Source organism: Eleutherodactylus coqui, chromosome 7 (genome assembly GCF_035609145.1).
Source record: "Eleutherodactylus coqui strain aEleCoq1 chromosome 7, aEleCoq1.hap1, whole genome shotgun sequence".
Classification (NCBI taxonomy): domain Eukaryota; kingdom Metazoa; phylum Chordata; class Amphibia; order Anura; family Eleutherodactylidae; genus Eleutherodactylus; species Eleutherodactylus coqui.
The window spans coordinates 153,425,059-153,439,046 of record NC_089843.1 but is presented as its reverse complement, the minus strand read 5'-3'; positions in this window follow the sequence as shown (position 1 = coordinate 153,439,046).

Sequence of the window (13,988 nt, the reverse complement as noted above, 5' to 3'; positions counted from 1 at the left end):
AGATGAGGGACAGTGCTGTTTATACCGGAGCTGCTGTAGGGAAAGAATTGGTAGTTAGTGTAGGCTTCAAGACCCCCCAAAGGTCCTTATTAGGGCCACTGATAGCTGTGTGTTGGCTGCTGTTAGCAGTGGCATTTTTTTTTCTCTCAAAATCGCCTCTGCAGACCGTTGCACCTGGCATTAGGGACAGAAGTGCTGCATAGGCAGGGAGAGTGTTAGGAGTGAGTGTAGCCTTCAAGAACCTCAACGGTCCTTTCTAGGGCCATATTTATCCGTGTGCAGTACTGTCCAGGCTGCTGTTGGCTGTGCTGCATTTTTTTTGGGCTTCTCAAAATCGCCTCTGCAGAGCATTCCACCCTCCATTGATACTGCAGGGAAAGAATTGTATAGGCAGGGCCACAACACAGTTATTATTCATAGAATATACGCAGTGCTGCCTTTTGGTGGGAAAAAACTGAAAACAAATCTATTTGTCCAGCCTCTGTCCGTCCTTACGGGCGGTGGAGACGTGTGAGCTGCGTGAAGAACAGTGCTAAATCATACGCACCCAGCTACGCTTTACTGCTGGCTTCGCCATTTGCTTTCCTTAATTGGGAAAAAAAATACCTGCTCTGCCAGAGTTATAATAACTCTGCTACCCTCACGTTCTGTGACACATAAGCAGGGACACAGCACAGTTATTAAACTTCTCATGTTCATTGAATATACGCAGTGCTGCCTTTTGGTGGGAAAAAACTGAAAACAAATCAATTTGTCCAGCCTCTGTCCGTCCTTACGGGCGGTGGAGACGTGTGAGCTGCGTGAAGAACAGTGCTAAATCATACGCACCCAGCTACGCTTTACTGCTGGCTTCGCCATTTGCTTTCCTTAATTGGGAAAAAAAATACCTGCTCTGCCAGAGTTATAATAACTCTGCTACCCTCACGTTCTGTGACACATAAGCAGGGACACAGCACAGTTATTAAACTTCTCATGTTCATTGAATATACGCAGTGCTGCCTTTTGGTGGGAAAAAACTGAAAACAAATCTATTTGTCCAGCCTCTGTCCGTCCTTACGGGCGGTGGAGACGTGTGAGCTGCGTGAAGAACAGTGCTAAATCATACGCACCCAGCTACGCTTTACTGCTGGCTTCGCCATTTGCTTTCCTTAATTGGGAAAAAAAATACCTGCTCTGCCAGAGTTATAATAACTCTGCTACCCTCACGTTCTGTGACACATAAGCAGGGACACAGCACAGTTATTAAACTTCTCATGTTCATTGAATATACGCAGTGCTGCCTTTTGGTGGGAAAAAACTGAAAACAAATCTATTTGTCCAGCCTCTGTCCGTCCTTACGGGCGGTGGAGACGTGTGAGCTGCGTGAAGAACAGTGCTAAATCATACGCACCCAGCTACGCTTTACTGCTGGCTTCGCCATTTGCTTTCCTTAATTGGGAAAAAAAATACCTGCTCTGCCACAGTTATAATAACTCTGCTACCCTCACGTTCAGTGACACATTAGCAGGGACACAGCACAGTTATTAAACTTAGATTATTCATTCACTAAAGGCAGTGGGGCCGTTCGTTTTCCAAAAAGTGCAAAAATAATATTTGGCCTGCAGTCTTGCGCCAATTTATTTCCTGCCTGTGAAATCAAATCACTGGTAATACAGCATGCTGAGGGGTAGGGGTAGGCCTAGAGGACGTGGACGCGGCCGAGGACGCGGAGGGCCAAGTCAGGGTGTGGGCACAGGCCGAGCTCCGGATCCCGGTGTGTCGCAGCCGACTGCTGCGCGATTAGGAGAGAGGCACGTTTCTGGCGTCCCCACATTCATCGCCCAATTAATGGGTCCACGCGGGAGACGGTTATTAGAAAATGAGCAGTGTGAGCAGGTCCTGTCCTGGATGGCAGAAAGTGCTTCGAGCAACCTATCGTCAACACGCAGTTCTGCGCCGTCCACTGCTGCAAATCCGAATCCTCTGTCTGCTGCTCCTCCTTCCTCCCAGCCTCCTCACTCCACTACAATGACACCTGCTCAGGAGCGGGAACACTCCCAGGAACTGTTCTCGGGCCCCTGCTCAGATTGGGCAGCAGCGGTTCCTCTCCCACCAGAGGAGTTTATAGTCACTGATGCCCAACCATTCGAAAGTTCCCGGGGTCCGGGGGATGAGGCTGGGGACTTCCGCCAACTGTCTCAACAACTTTCTGTGGGTGAGGAGGACGATGACGATCAGACACAGTTGTCTTGCAGTGAGGTAGTAGTAAGGGCAGTAAGTCCGAGGGAGCAGCGCACAGAGGATTCGGAGGAAGAGCAGCAGGACGATGAGGTGACTGACCCCACCTGGTGTGCAACGCTTACTCAGGAGGACAGGTCTTCAGAGGGGGAGTCAAGGGCATCAGCAGGGCAGGTTGCAAGAGGCAGTGCGGTGGCCAGGGGTAGAGGCAGGGCCAGACCGAATAATCCACCAAGTGTTTCCCAAAGCGCCCCCTCGCGCCATGCCACCCTGCAGAGGCCGAGGTGCTCTAAGGTCTGGCAGTTTTTCACAGAGACGCCTGACGACCGACGAACTGTGGTGTGCAACCTTTGTCGCGCAAAGCTCAGCCGGGGAGCCAACACCAACAGCCTCACCACCACCACCATGCGCAGGCATATGATGGCCAAGCACCCCACAAGGTGGGACGAAGGCCGTTCACCGCCTCCGGTTTGCACCCCTGCCTCTCCCCCTGTGCCCCAACCTGCCACTGAGATGCAACCCCCCTCTCAGGACACAGGCACGACCGTCTCATGGCCTGCACCCACACCCTCACCTCCGCTGTCCTCGGCCCCATCCTCCAATGTCTCGCACCGCACAGTCCAGCCGTCGCTAGCGCAACTGTTGGAGCGCAAGCGCAAGTACGCCGCCACGCACCCGCACGCTCAAACGTTAACCGTCCGCATCGCAAAATTCATCAGCCTTGAGATGCTGCCGTATAGGGTTGTGGAAACGGAGTCCTTCAAAAGTATCATGGAGGCGGCGGCCCCGCGCTACTCAGTTCCCAGTCGCCACTACTTTTCCCGATGTGCCGTCCCAGCCCTGCACGACCACGTCTCCCGCAACATTGTACGCGCCCTCACCAACGCGGTTACTGCCACGGTCCACTTAACTACGGACACGTGGACAAGCACAGGCGGGCAGGGCCACTACATCTCCCTGACGGCACATTGGGTGAATTTAGTGGAGGCTGGGACAGAGTCAGAGCCTGGGACCGCTCACGTCCTACCCACCCCCAGAATTGCGGGCCCCAGCTCGGTGCTGGTATCTGCGGAGGTGTATGCTTCCTCCACTAAAGCACCCTCCTCCTCCTCCTCCTCCTCCTCTGTCTCGCAATCAAGATGTGTTAGCAGCAGCATGTCGCCAGCAGTCGGTGTCGCGCGGTGTGGCAGCACAGCGGTGGGCAAGCGTCAGCAGGCCGTGCTGAAACTACTCAGCTTAGGCGATAAGAGGCACACGGCCCACGAACTGCTGCAGGGTCTGACACAGCAGACCGACCGCTGGCTTGCGCCGCTGAGCCTCCAACCGGGCATGGTCGTGTGTGACAACGGCCGTAACCTGGTGGCGGCTCTGCAGCTCGGCAGCCTCACGCACGTGCCATGCCTGGCCCACGTCTTTAATTTGGTGGTTCAGCGCTTTCTGAAAAGCTACCCACGCTTGTCAGACCTGCTCGTAAAGGCGCGCCGGCTCTGCGCACATTTCCGCAAGTCCCACACGGACGCTGCCACCCTGCGCACCCTGCAACATCACTTTAAGCTGCCAGTGCACCGACTGCTGTGCGACGTGCCCACACGGTGGAACTCTACGCTCCACATGTTGGCCAGGCTCTATGAACAACGGAGAGCTATAGTGGAATACCAACTCCAACATGGGCGGCGCAGTGGGAGTCAGCCTCCTCAATTCCTTTCAGAAGAGTGGGCCTGGTTGGCAGACATCTGCCATGTCCTTGGTAATTTTGAGGAGTCTACCCAAGTGGTGAGCGGCGATGCTACAATCATTAGCGTCACCATTCCTCTGCTATGCATCTTGAGAAATTCCCTGCAAACAATAAAGGCAGCTGCTTTGCGCTCGGAAACGGGGGCGGGGGAAGACAGTATGCCGCTGGATAGTCAGGGCACCCTCCTGTCTATTTCTCAGCGCGTACAGGAGGAGGAGGAGGAGCATGAGGAGGATGAGGAGGAGGGGGAAGAGACAGCTTGGCCCACTGCTGACCGTACCCATGCTGCTTGCCTGTCATCATTTCAGCGTGTATGGCCTGAGGAGGAGGAGGAGGAGGAGGAGGATCCTGAAAGTGATCTTCCTAGTGAGGACAGCCATGTGTTGCGTACTGGTACCCTGGCACACATGGCTGACTTCATGTTAGGATGCCTTTCTCGTGACCCTCGCGTTGCACGCATTCTGGCCACGACGGATTACTGGGTGTACACACTGCTCGATCCACGGTATAAGGAGAACCTGCCCACTCTGATTCCCGAAGAGGAAAGGGGTTCGAGAGTGTTGCTATACCACAGGACCCTTGCGGACAAGCTGATGGTAAAATTCCCAGCCGACAGCGCTAGTGGCAGAAGGCGCAGTACCGAGGGCAAGGTAGCAGGGGATGTGCGTAGATCGAGCAGCATGTACATCCCAGGCAGTGCAACAGTCTTTAAGGGCCTGGCCAGCTTTATGGCTCCCCACCAAGACTGTGTCACCGCTCCCCAGTCACGGCTGAGTCGGCGGGAGCACTGTAAAAGGATGGTGAGGGAGTACGTAGCGGATCGCACGACCATCCTTGGTGACGCCTCTGCCCCCTACAACTACTGGGTGTCGAAGCTGGACACGTGGCCTGAACTCGCGCTGTATGCCCTGGAGGTGCTTGCTTGTCCTGCGGCTAGCGTCTTGTCGGAAAGGGTGTTTAGTGCGGCTGGGGGAATCATCACAGATAAGCGTAGCCGCTTGTCAACCGACAGTGCCGACAGGCTAACACTCATCAAGATGAACAAAGGCTGGATTTCCCCAGACTTCTGTTCTCCACCAGCGGACAGCAGCGATACGTAAGCAATACGTAGGCTGCACCCGCGGATGGAAGCTACGTTCTCTCTCACCATCCAAAACGGGGACATTTCTGCTTCATCAATCTGTGTCTAATATTCCTCCTCCTCCTCCTCCTGCTCCTCCTCCTGAAACCTCACGTAATCACGCTGAACGGGCAATTTTTCTTAGGGCCACAAGGCTCAGTCAAATAATTTTTCAGAACAATTTTTAAAAGTTTCAATGCGCTTAAAAGCATTGGAACTTTAACTTGAACCAATTTTTCGTTACACTGGGCTGCCTCCAGGCCTAGTTACCACTTAAGCCACATTAACCAAAGCGATTAATGGGTTTCACCTGCCCTCTTGGCTGGCCATGGCCAATTTTTGGGATGTACATTAGTACTGTTGATACAGCAATTTTTGTGGGCCCTCGCCTACAGTGTAATCAAATTAATTTTTAGCCCACCTGCATTACAGCTGATGTAACCTCAGCTGTGTTGGGCAATGCAATGGGATATTTTTATGTACCGCCGGTGGGTTCCAGGGAGCCACCCATGCTGTAGGTGCACACGGAGTTTTTAATACATCTGTACACTTCTAAAGAACCCCAGTCTGACTGGGGCATGCAGTGTGGGCCGAAGCCCACCTGTATTACGCACAACATTACTACCTCAGCTGTGTTGGGCAATGCAATGGGATATTTCTATGTACCGCCGGTGGCTTCCTGGCACCCACCCAGGCAGTGGGTCCACAGGGAGTTTAACCTACATGTGTCCACTTGTAAAGAACCCCAGTCTGACTGGGGCATGCAGTGTGGGCCGAAGCCCACCTGCATTAAGCACGACATTACTACCTCAGCTGTGTTGGGCAATGCAATGGGATATTTTTGTGTACCGCCGGTGGGTTCCAGGGAGCCACCCATGCTGTAGGTGCACACGGAGTTTTTAATACATCTGTACACTTCTAAAGAACCCCAGTCTGACTGGGGCATGCAGTGTGGGCCGAAGCCCACCTGTATTACGCACAACATTACTACCTCAGCTGTGTTGGGCAATGCAATGGGATATTTCTATGTACCGCCGGTGGCTTCCTGGCACCCACCCAGGCAGTGGGTCCACAGGGAATTATAAATGCATCTGTTTCCACTTATAAAGAAACCCAGTCTGACTGGGGCATGCAGTGTGGGCCGAAACCCACCTGCATTAACCCTTTCCAGTCCACTGTGTGACCTGTGAAGACATTAGGGTTTAAGGCTGTACAGCTCCGTTGTTGGTAGACGTCCGTCGGGGTTCTCTTACTGTATATTGCCAGCCTCTCTGCTGTCGGAGCCTATCCTACGTGTCAGCTCATGCAGTACTGGCTTTAGCCAGCATATAGCGCCGTTGTATAACGGCAGAAAAAGAGTAAGCCCCCTAGGAAAACCATATACAAATTGGATTGGAAAGGGTTAAGCACAACATTACTACCTCAGCTGTGTTGGGCAATGCAATGGGATATTTCTGTGTACCGCCGGTGGGTTCCAGGGAGCCACCCATGCTGTGGGTCGACAGGGACTTCACAATAGGGAGTTGTACCTGCCTGTGTCTATGAATTAAAAAGCCCGGTCTGACTGGGGCATGCAGACACCTTGACAGAATGAATAGTGTGTGGCACATAGGTTCCCCATTGCTATGCCCACGTGTGCAGCTCCTGATGGCGGTGGCACAGGATTCTATTTCTCATTGCTTCTGTACAGCATTGTGGGCTATCGCTCCGCCACTTTTAAAGAGGGTCGCTGCCTAGCCGTGCCAACCTCTGCAGTGTGTGCCTGCGGTCCCTCGTCATGGCTGACGCAATTCTAAATAGACATGAGCGTGGTGTGGCATGAGGGCAGCTGAAGGCTGCCCAGGGACACTTTGGTGTGCGCTGTGGGGGGGAGGGGGGGCGGTTGGTCAGCATGTAACCCAGGAGAAGTGTCAGTGGAGTGTCATGCAGGCAGTGATTGTGCTTTGTTGGAGGTAGTGTGGTGCTTAGCAAAGGTATGCCATGCTAATGAGGGCTTTTCAGAAGTAAAAGTTGTTGGGAGGGGGGGGGGGGCCCACTCTTGCCGGTATTGTGGCTTAATAGTGGGACCTGTGAACTTGAGATGCAGCCCAACATGTAGCCCCTCGCCTGCCCTATCCGTCACTGTGTCATTCCCATCACTTTCTTGAATTGCCCAGATTTTCACACATGAAAACCTTAGCGAGCATCGGCGAAATACAAAAATGTTCTGGTCGCCCATTGACTTCAATGGGGTTCGTTGTTCGAAACGAACCCTCGAGCATCACGGGAAGTTCGTTCCGAATAACGAACACCCGAACATTTTGGTGTTCGCTCATCTCTAGCTATAATCCTTTTTCATTGTTTGAGCTGAAAGAAATATTACTTAAAGGAGAAACATGGCCATTTAAATGATGTAAGTAGATTTTTCCACACAAAATGCAAGAATATTTTTACTGAAGTTCACGTGATTTCCTCATTATAAGCCCACAAACATAGGCACTAAAGACCATCATAAGAACTCTTTTCTAGGGTGTGGTAGCCTGGAAAGCCTTACGTAAAAACTTTTATAAATGCCTAACTACAGCATTAAAAAAAACAACTAAATGCTTATCACAACGCACAGACAAAACTTTCTGGGAACACTTTTTTAGTTTTCAATGAAGTCCATAAATGTGTCTATTAAATGATTATATTAAGTATATGATCTATTTAAACATGCAACAAATTTATTTCACCCCGGGTTGATGATAATAAAATGTACATAAATTCTGTAATAATGAGTAGTCTCTTTCTTGTACATAAGAGTTAACTCACACTTCACCCGGACTGAGCAGTTGTCTATTTAGGTGCAATGCTGTAATTATGAGTAAGGGCTCTTTCCCATGAGCGTATATCGGCCATCGTTCTCGCGGCCAGCTGATATACGCTGCCGTCCGATGCATTGGATTCCAATGTAGCAGATCACATGGCCGTATTCTCGCGTCTTAAAAGCGCCCGGTCGGGCCAATACAGCTCTGGATGCTTTCACACCGGCCCAGAAAAATAGTCCTGGAACTATTTTTCGAGCCAGAATACATCGGTCGCTGCATGGGCTTCTATGGGAGCCAATGATAGTGGCCGGAGAAGGGGAGGTGGGAGGGAGTTTAGCAGCGTGACTGCTAAACTCTCTCCATCTTCTCTCCTCCTCTTTCCTCCCCTCTGGCTGCGGGGAGGGGGCTGGTGCTTAGCTCCTACCCATCCTGCCTACTTCCATTGCAAACAGCCAGAGGGAAGGAGAGAGGAGGTGAGCTGGCGAGGGGGAGGGAAGGGTAGGCAACGGCATTGCCGTCTCGGCATATATGCCCCAGGGCCCGTGCCATCTGAACGGGCACACAAAAGTTAGATTTGTGCGCCCATTCATGCATTTTTACGGCATCGATGGGCGCACATAATAACGCCTACACCCTTGTGAAAGAGCCATAAGAGTGCAGACAGCTCCTGGAACATGTAATTGGAGTTGCTGGTGACTTTTCAGGACAATTAGCATTTCTGTAGACTATGGAATGGCTCGAACAATGAGAAATTAAATGAATAAGTAAAACATATGTACTTGTGGCTGTAATATTATCACATGCTAAACATTACCAACATACTCTATAGGTTCGAAGCTTCAACTGTCTATTTCCACTGTCATCCAGATACCATAGGTTGCATGACTGTTGCTCTTAATTATTGCTGTAATTAGCATTAGTATATTATAGCTACTGGGGGTGCATTTAAGTTATTACTAGAGATGAGCGAGCGTACTCGGAAAAGCACTACTCACTCGAGTAATTTGCTTTATCCGAGTATCGCTGTGCTCGTCCCTGAAGATTCGGGTCTCGCTGCGGCTGACAGGTGAGTCGCAGCGGGGAGCAGGGGAGAGCGGGCGGGAGAGAAGGAGAGAAAGATCTCCCCTCCGTTCCTCCCCGCTCTCCCCTGCAGCTCCCCGCTCCGTGCCGGCACCCGAATCTTCAGATCCGAGCACAGCGATACTCGGATAAAGCAAATTACTCGAGCGAGTAGTGCTTTTCCGAGTACGCTCGCTCATCTCTAGTTATTACCAAAAATAAGCCATTTTGTAAAACAGTAATAAAATGCACAGCAAAGATAGTTTTGTAGAACAACTTTCTGGAAAATAAAGATTATGCTGGAAATGATACTATATAAACAATGCAGGGGTAGGTAGACTGATATGGGGCAATCAAGGAGTGCCCAAGGGTTCAGCAGCTGATGAGGGCTCAGACCACTAGCCCCAATGCAAAAGTTTTGGCACAGTAGTAGATCTAAATTAATCAATGCAGGGGATAACTTCCCACGCTTCTAACAACTTTTGAGTTTCATCTAACATTATTAATCAATGCCCAGGGGCCCCAATGACCTGTCAGTCTGCTCTTGTTTAATAAGATTTAAAAATCCTACAGCAAAAAGTTGATTAAAGAACCTTGATACATACTACTGCATGAGCATATACCCCCACTTTACTTGATGTAGATTAGAAATTGCGAAACAGTAGTTCAAGCCTATCTTAAACCTATGAAACCAGCAGGCACCAAAAATGAAAAAGATAACTTATTTTAATATATGTTTTTGGGTTTTGGAACACAATCTATTCTGCATACAGTTGTAAACTGCATGGACGGAGTCTTGGTTTGACTAAATCTTGCCTATGAATCGACCGAGTAGTATAGTCATTAGGCAGTGCTTGGCAGCTAATGCGAATTTCGAACCGATGAAAACCACAGGGTAGCGTGGTAGCAGCATTTGACAGTGACTTTAACAGCTGAAAATGTACTACTTAGTGACATCACTGCACAGGTCAGTGACATCACTAGTTCAAACTCACACAATTACATCAAGATGTTGAATGTGAACCAGCCCAAGCTGCTGTCAATGGTCTAAAAGTCAAAAAATTTTTAGTACAAATAACTTCTTATTCTTGACAGTTTAACCTTAATAGAAAAAGCATGAATAATAACAACACTTAAAGGGGTCGTACCAGGATAGACTTTTATCACCTATCCATAGGATAGGCAATACAAGTCTGATTGGTGTGGGTCTCACTGCTGAGACCCCCACTGATCTCAAGACTAGGGGTCCAGTGTCCCTCCTCAGTGAGAAGGAGATTGAAAGGAGTGACTGTCATGCATGCTGGAGATAGCCCAGCACAAGTGTTCAATTTTTCCAGTCAGCCCCATTGAAATGAATGGAGTGGCAGCTTCACTTGTGTGGCCATCGCTGCATTCAATTTGACATCACTGCCGATGAAAGAAGCATCCCTGCAGCGACAGAAAAGGAGGACACAGGACACTCATTCTCAGAATTGGTGGGGATCTCAGCAGTGAGACCCCCGCTGATCAGACTTTTATCACCTGTCCCATGGATAGGTGATAAAAGTCTATCTTGGTATAACCCCATTAACGTTTCATATCCAAATATAGGTTTTGTCAACCATAACATTTTCATATCCACAGTTCTGCATAACACATTTTCTTACAAAGTAGTTGTAGATTCAAACAATTTTGGTAAATCATCATGTGCCATTTATACAGAACATTTCTCATGTATCATAACAGCACCAATTTAGTGGCCCCATCCTTGTATCAATATTTATCTCCTGCATTCTTATACTGTAACACGTGCGAGATACATTTCACTTTATGCTTATATTTAATTTTTAATTGTTTTAAGAGCCGGTAACAGATCCATTTTGGTATATTCTGAGAGTGTTTAGAGTTAAAGTGACAAAAATCATCTATCATACATTGGTTTTCTACTTCAAAGTATTAGGCAACACATGCACTCTCTCTAATGGCTAAAAACTAAATCACCTGTCAGTCAATACACACTGTTCTTTCATTCTGTAAAAATCATTGTTTTAAAGCCTGTTTCCAATTACAACAGAATGTCCCGGTGGTATAGCAGTGCTGTGTGATGGATGATTCAGATATTCTATATTATTCTGAGGAATGCTTTATGCTTTAAGAGCTCTTAAGATTAAACATCTTGTTAAAATACACACAGACTTGGGAAAAACAAATTAGGATCATATTCTAACAAATCATGAAATGCCATGGATTGTTTTTTATAATTGTTCGTATTGCCAGTGGAAGGCTGGCAGATGCTTCTGTTCTCCAAATTAAATATCAACTGCTTTATTATCCCAGACTGAAAGATTGGTTTGGCTACCATCTTCCTACTGTCCACATCAGGTAGAATGCCTACACCATTTACCAATGCAGTTTAACAGTTTTTGATAATTTAGGTATATATGTAGGTACACAGGTAATTACGTAGGTAATACATAGATAATGGATACAATGAAATGTGTTGAATCATAGATGTAGAAGGGAGGGCCTGTGAAGCATGTGACCCCGGTGCTGGGTTTCAGAGGACTACCAACAAGCCACTCAAACTTGGCCATGCTATTTCGATACGGGTCTATGGTAGTGAACTAAATCTTTTCCTCGGGTAACAGAAAGCCTATCTATGACATCTGTACTTAGATGGCCATGTTATGACTCAATGCAGGAGCTTTATATTGTTGTTAGCCATTTAGTCGTTGACGACCTTTGGTGACTCTAAAGGCGAGCTCCCTCCATGTTTTTCAGTTTTGCACTGCTTTTTTCAGTTGTGTGATATCCATGCCAGTATCAGCTTTGACAGTATCAGTCACTGTGTTCTTTGCCGGCCAAGTCTACTTTTGACACTGATATGTCCGAGCATTACACATTTTCGTAGCGACTCTGCTCACTTTATAAATACAGCCAAAAATATGATTTGAATCCTTCAGTGTTTCCTAAAAATAAAAGCTTTTAAGCTCTAGAGCTTTTTTGTTTTTATAGATATGGCTCATGCAGGCCATTGTCATGCAGCCCATCATGCATGTTCATATTAAAAAGAATCCAAAATTCCTGATCCTTCTTTCTTCAGATGTCTGCGAACAAGAAACCATTGTGATCCAAAACTGTTGTGATTCATCATCAACCAATCCGGATGAACTCGTTGGGTTAAGCCAACTTTAATCCAATCTACACCTCTCAACGTTCAAATTGCAACACCAAGAATATGGCCTGTTCTTTTTGATGTTGCAATTTCAGTGTTGAGGCAAGTATATGGCCCCATATTCATTACAGGTTTCCTGTAGACAACAGAGAAGATAAGGGTAGTTCTCAGAATGTAAAGTAAAGGCCCCTGGTGCAAGCACCGAGTCATGACCGATTCCCAGGGTGACATCACATTGTGACATTTTCTTGGCAGACTATTTTTGCGGGGTGGTTTGCCATTGTCTTTCCTAGTCATCTTTACCCCCAAGCAAGCTGGGTACTCATTTTACTAACCTCAGAAGGATGGAAGGCTGAGTCAACCTTGAGCTAGCTACTTGAACCATGCGGGGATTGAACCCACTATCCTCAGGTTGTAAGCGAGAGCTTAGGACCACATTCTGCTGCCTTAACACTCTGCTCAACATGAGTCTCTAATACTTTAATTTCTCAGAATAAATACTCTTAAAGGGGTTGTGCAGTTGCTGAATGACTTTTTTTACTTTAGCTTTAAATGTGTTGAAATAACGAAACTAGTTATAATCACTCATGCTCAGCCCCAGGGATCCAGTGCTGTAGTCCCGCGATCCTCCCAGTCTTTGTTGTGGAACGAGTACCTCCTGACCACTGCAGCTCATCACAGGCCATAGCAGTTGGGTGCTGTTCTCCTGGTGACGGGGTGGAAAGAGATTTATTTCTCGCATGTTTTCTATGCCAGTCTTTTCAAGAATCTTCTCAATGTATGTTACCTGCATTAATGCTTGTCTATGAGGCAATTATTTTCCATCCTGACTTAAGAAAACGTTATTGTAAGGTATGACTGCTTGTCAATCTAAAATATAATGTTTATGTCAACACTTACTTATAGAAGAGTAACAGTTTCCACGTGACAACACGTTTGCTTAAGCCTCTGCATCTCATCACATAATTACCTTGGCTCACTATGTGTAATCACTGAAGAATTATGTTCACCTTTTTAAGAGTAGGATTCTGGGCAGCTCATTGATGCTGACTTTCCATAGAAATATACAAAAGTGGTGAACTATTAGGCATTTCATTGGAATTTAGCCTGAATATACAAATGTTAATGCCAATTAAACACTTATTCCTTTTCTTGATTATTTGAACAGGTAGAGGTAGGGGAAGCCTTCAGCTGCTTGGATCCCAATGTGTGCATGTATTTCTATTGTCAGGGTTGACACATTGGGACGCTATCAATACAATAGCCTCAGTTTTTAGCACAATTGCAATGAAAAAAAACGGCATTCGAGCTGAATATTTTTTCTAACATTTGTGAATTGTTGAAAAAGGACATGCGGTTTTCAGGATACAGTATCATGAAGTGCAACTTATTTACTCTTCTAGAAAAATGGCAACGAGCTACCAAAGGTGAGACCTATCCTAACTCAGGAGCTGAGCCATATTCCTCAAACAGTGTGAGACATTTTGAGAAATAAATGACATTCACATATCATTGGTGTACCACTTGACTATGGACCACTGTTACTAACAATCCCCCAGCATTTCCCTCCGTTATAGTGCTGAATGATAATTATTACCGGGGATCTCAAACATTTCTAACTGGGAAATCGCCTGTCAAATCCTGGTAAACCCCAGACCAAACCAGCATTTTATGCGGCACTGTCTATGTCAATGGAAACCTGTTTTCTAGAATCTGCATGTTAGGGAAGAGCTCGGCAGTTCACTAAATAAATGAGTGTGCTCCATGACTTCAGAGCAACTATTTCTAGCTGTCAGAAAATATATGAGAAATGAATTATTTTAAAGGGCCATTCCAGCGAAAGCACATTTTTCCATCCCTGCCGCCCTCATCTGATTGCCTGTCACACTCTGCATATTGCAGCCCCCTGTCTGA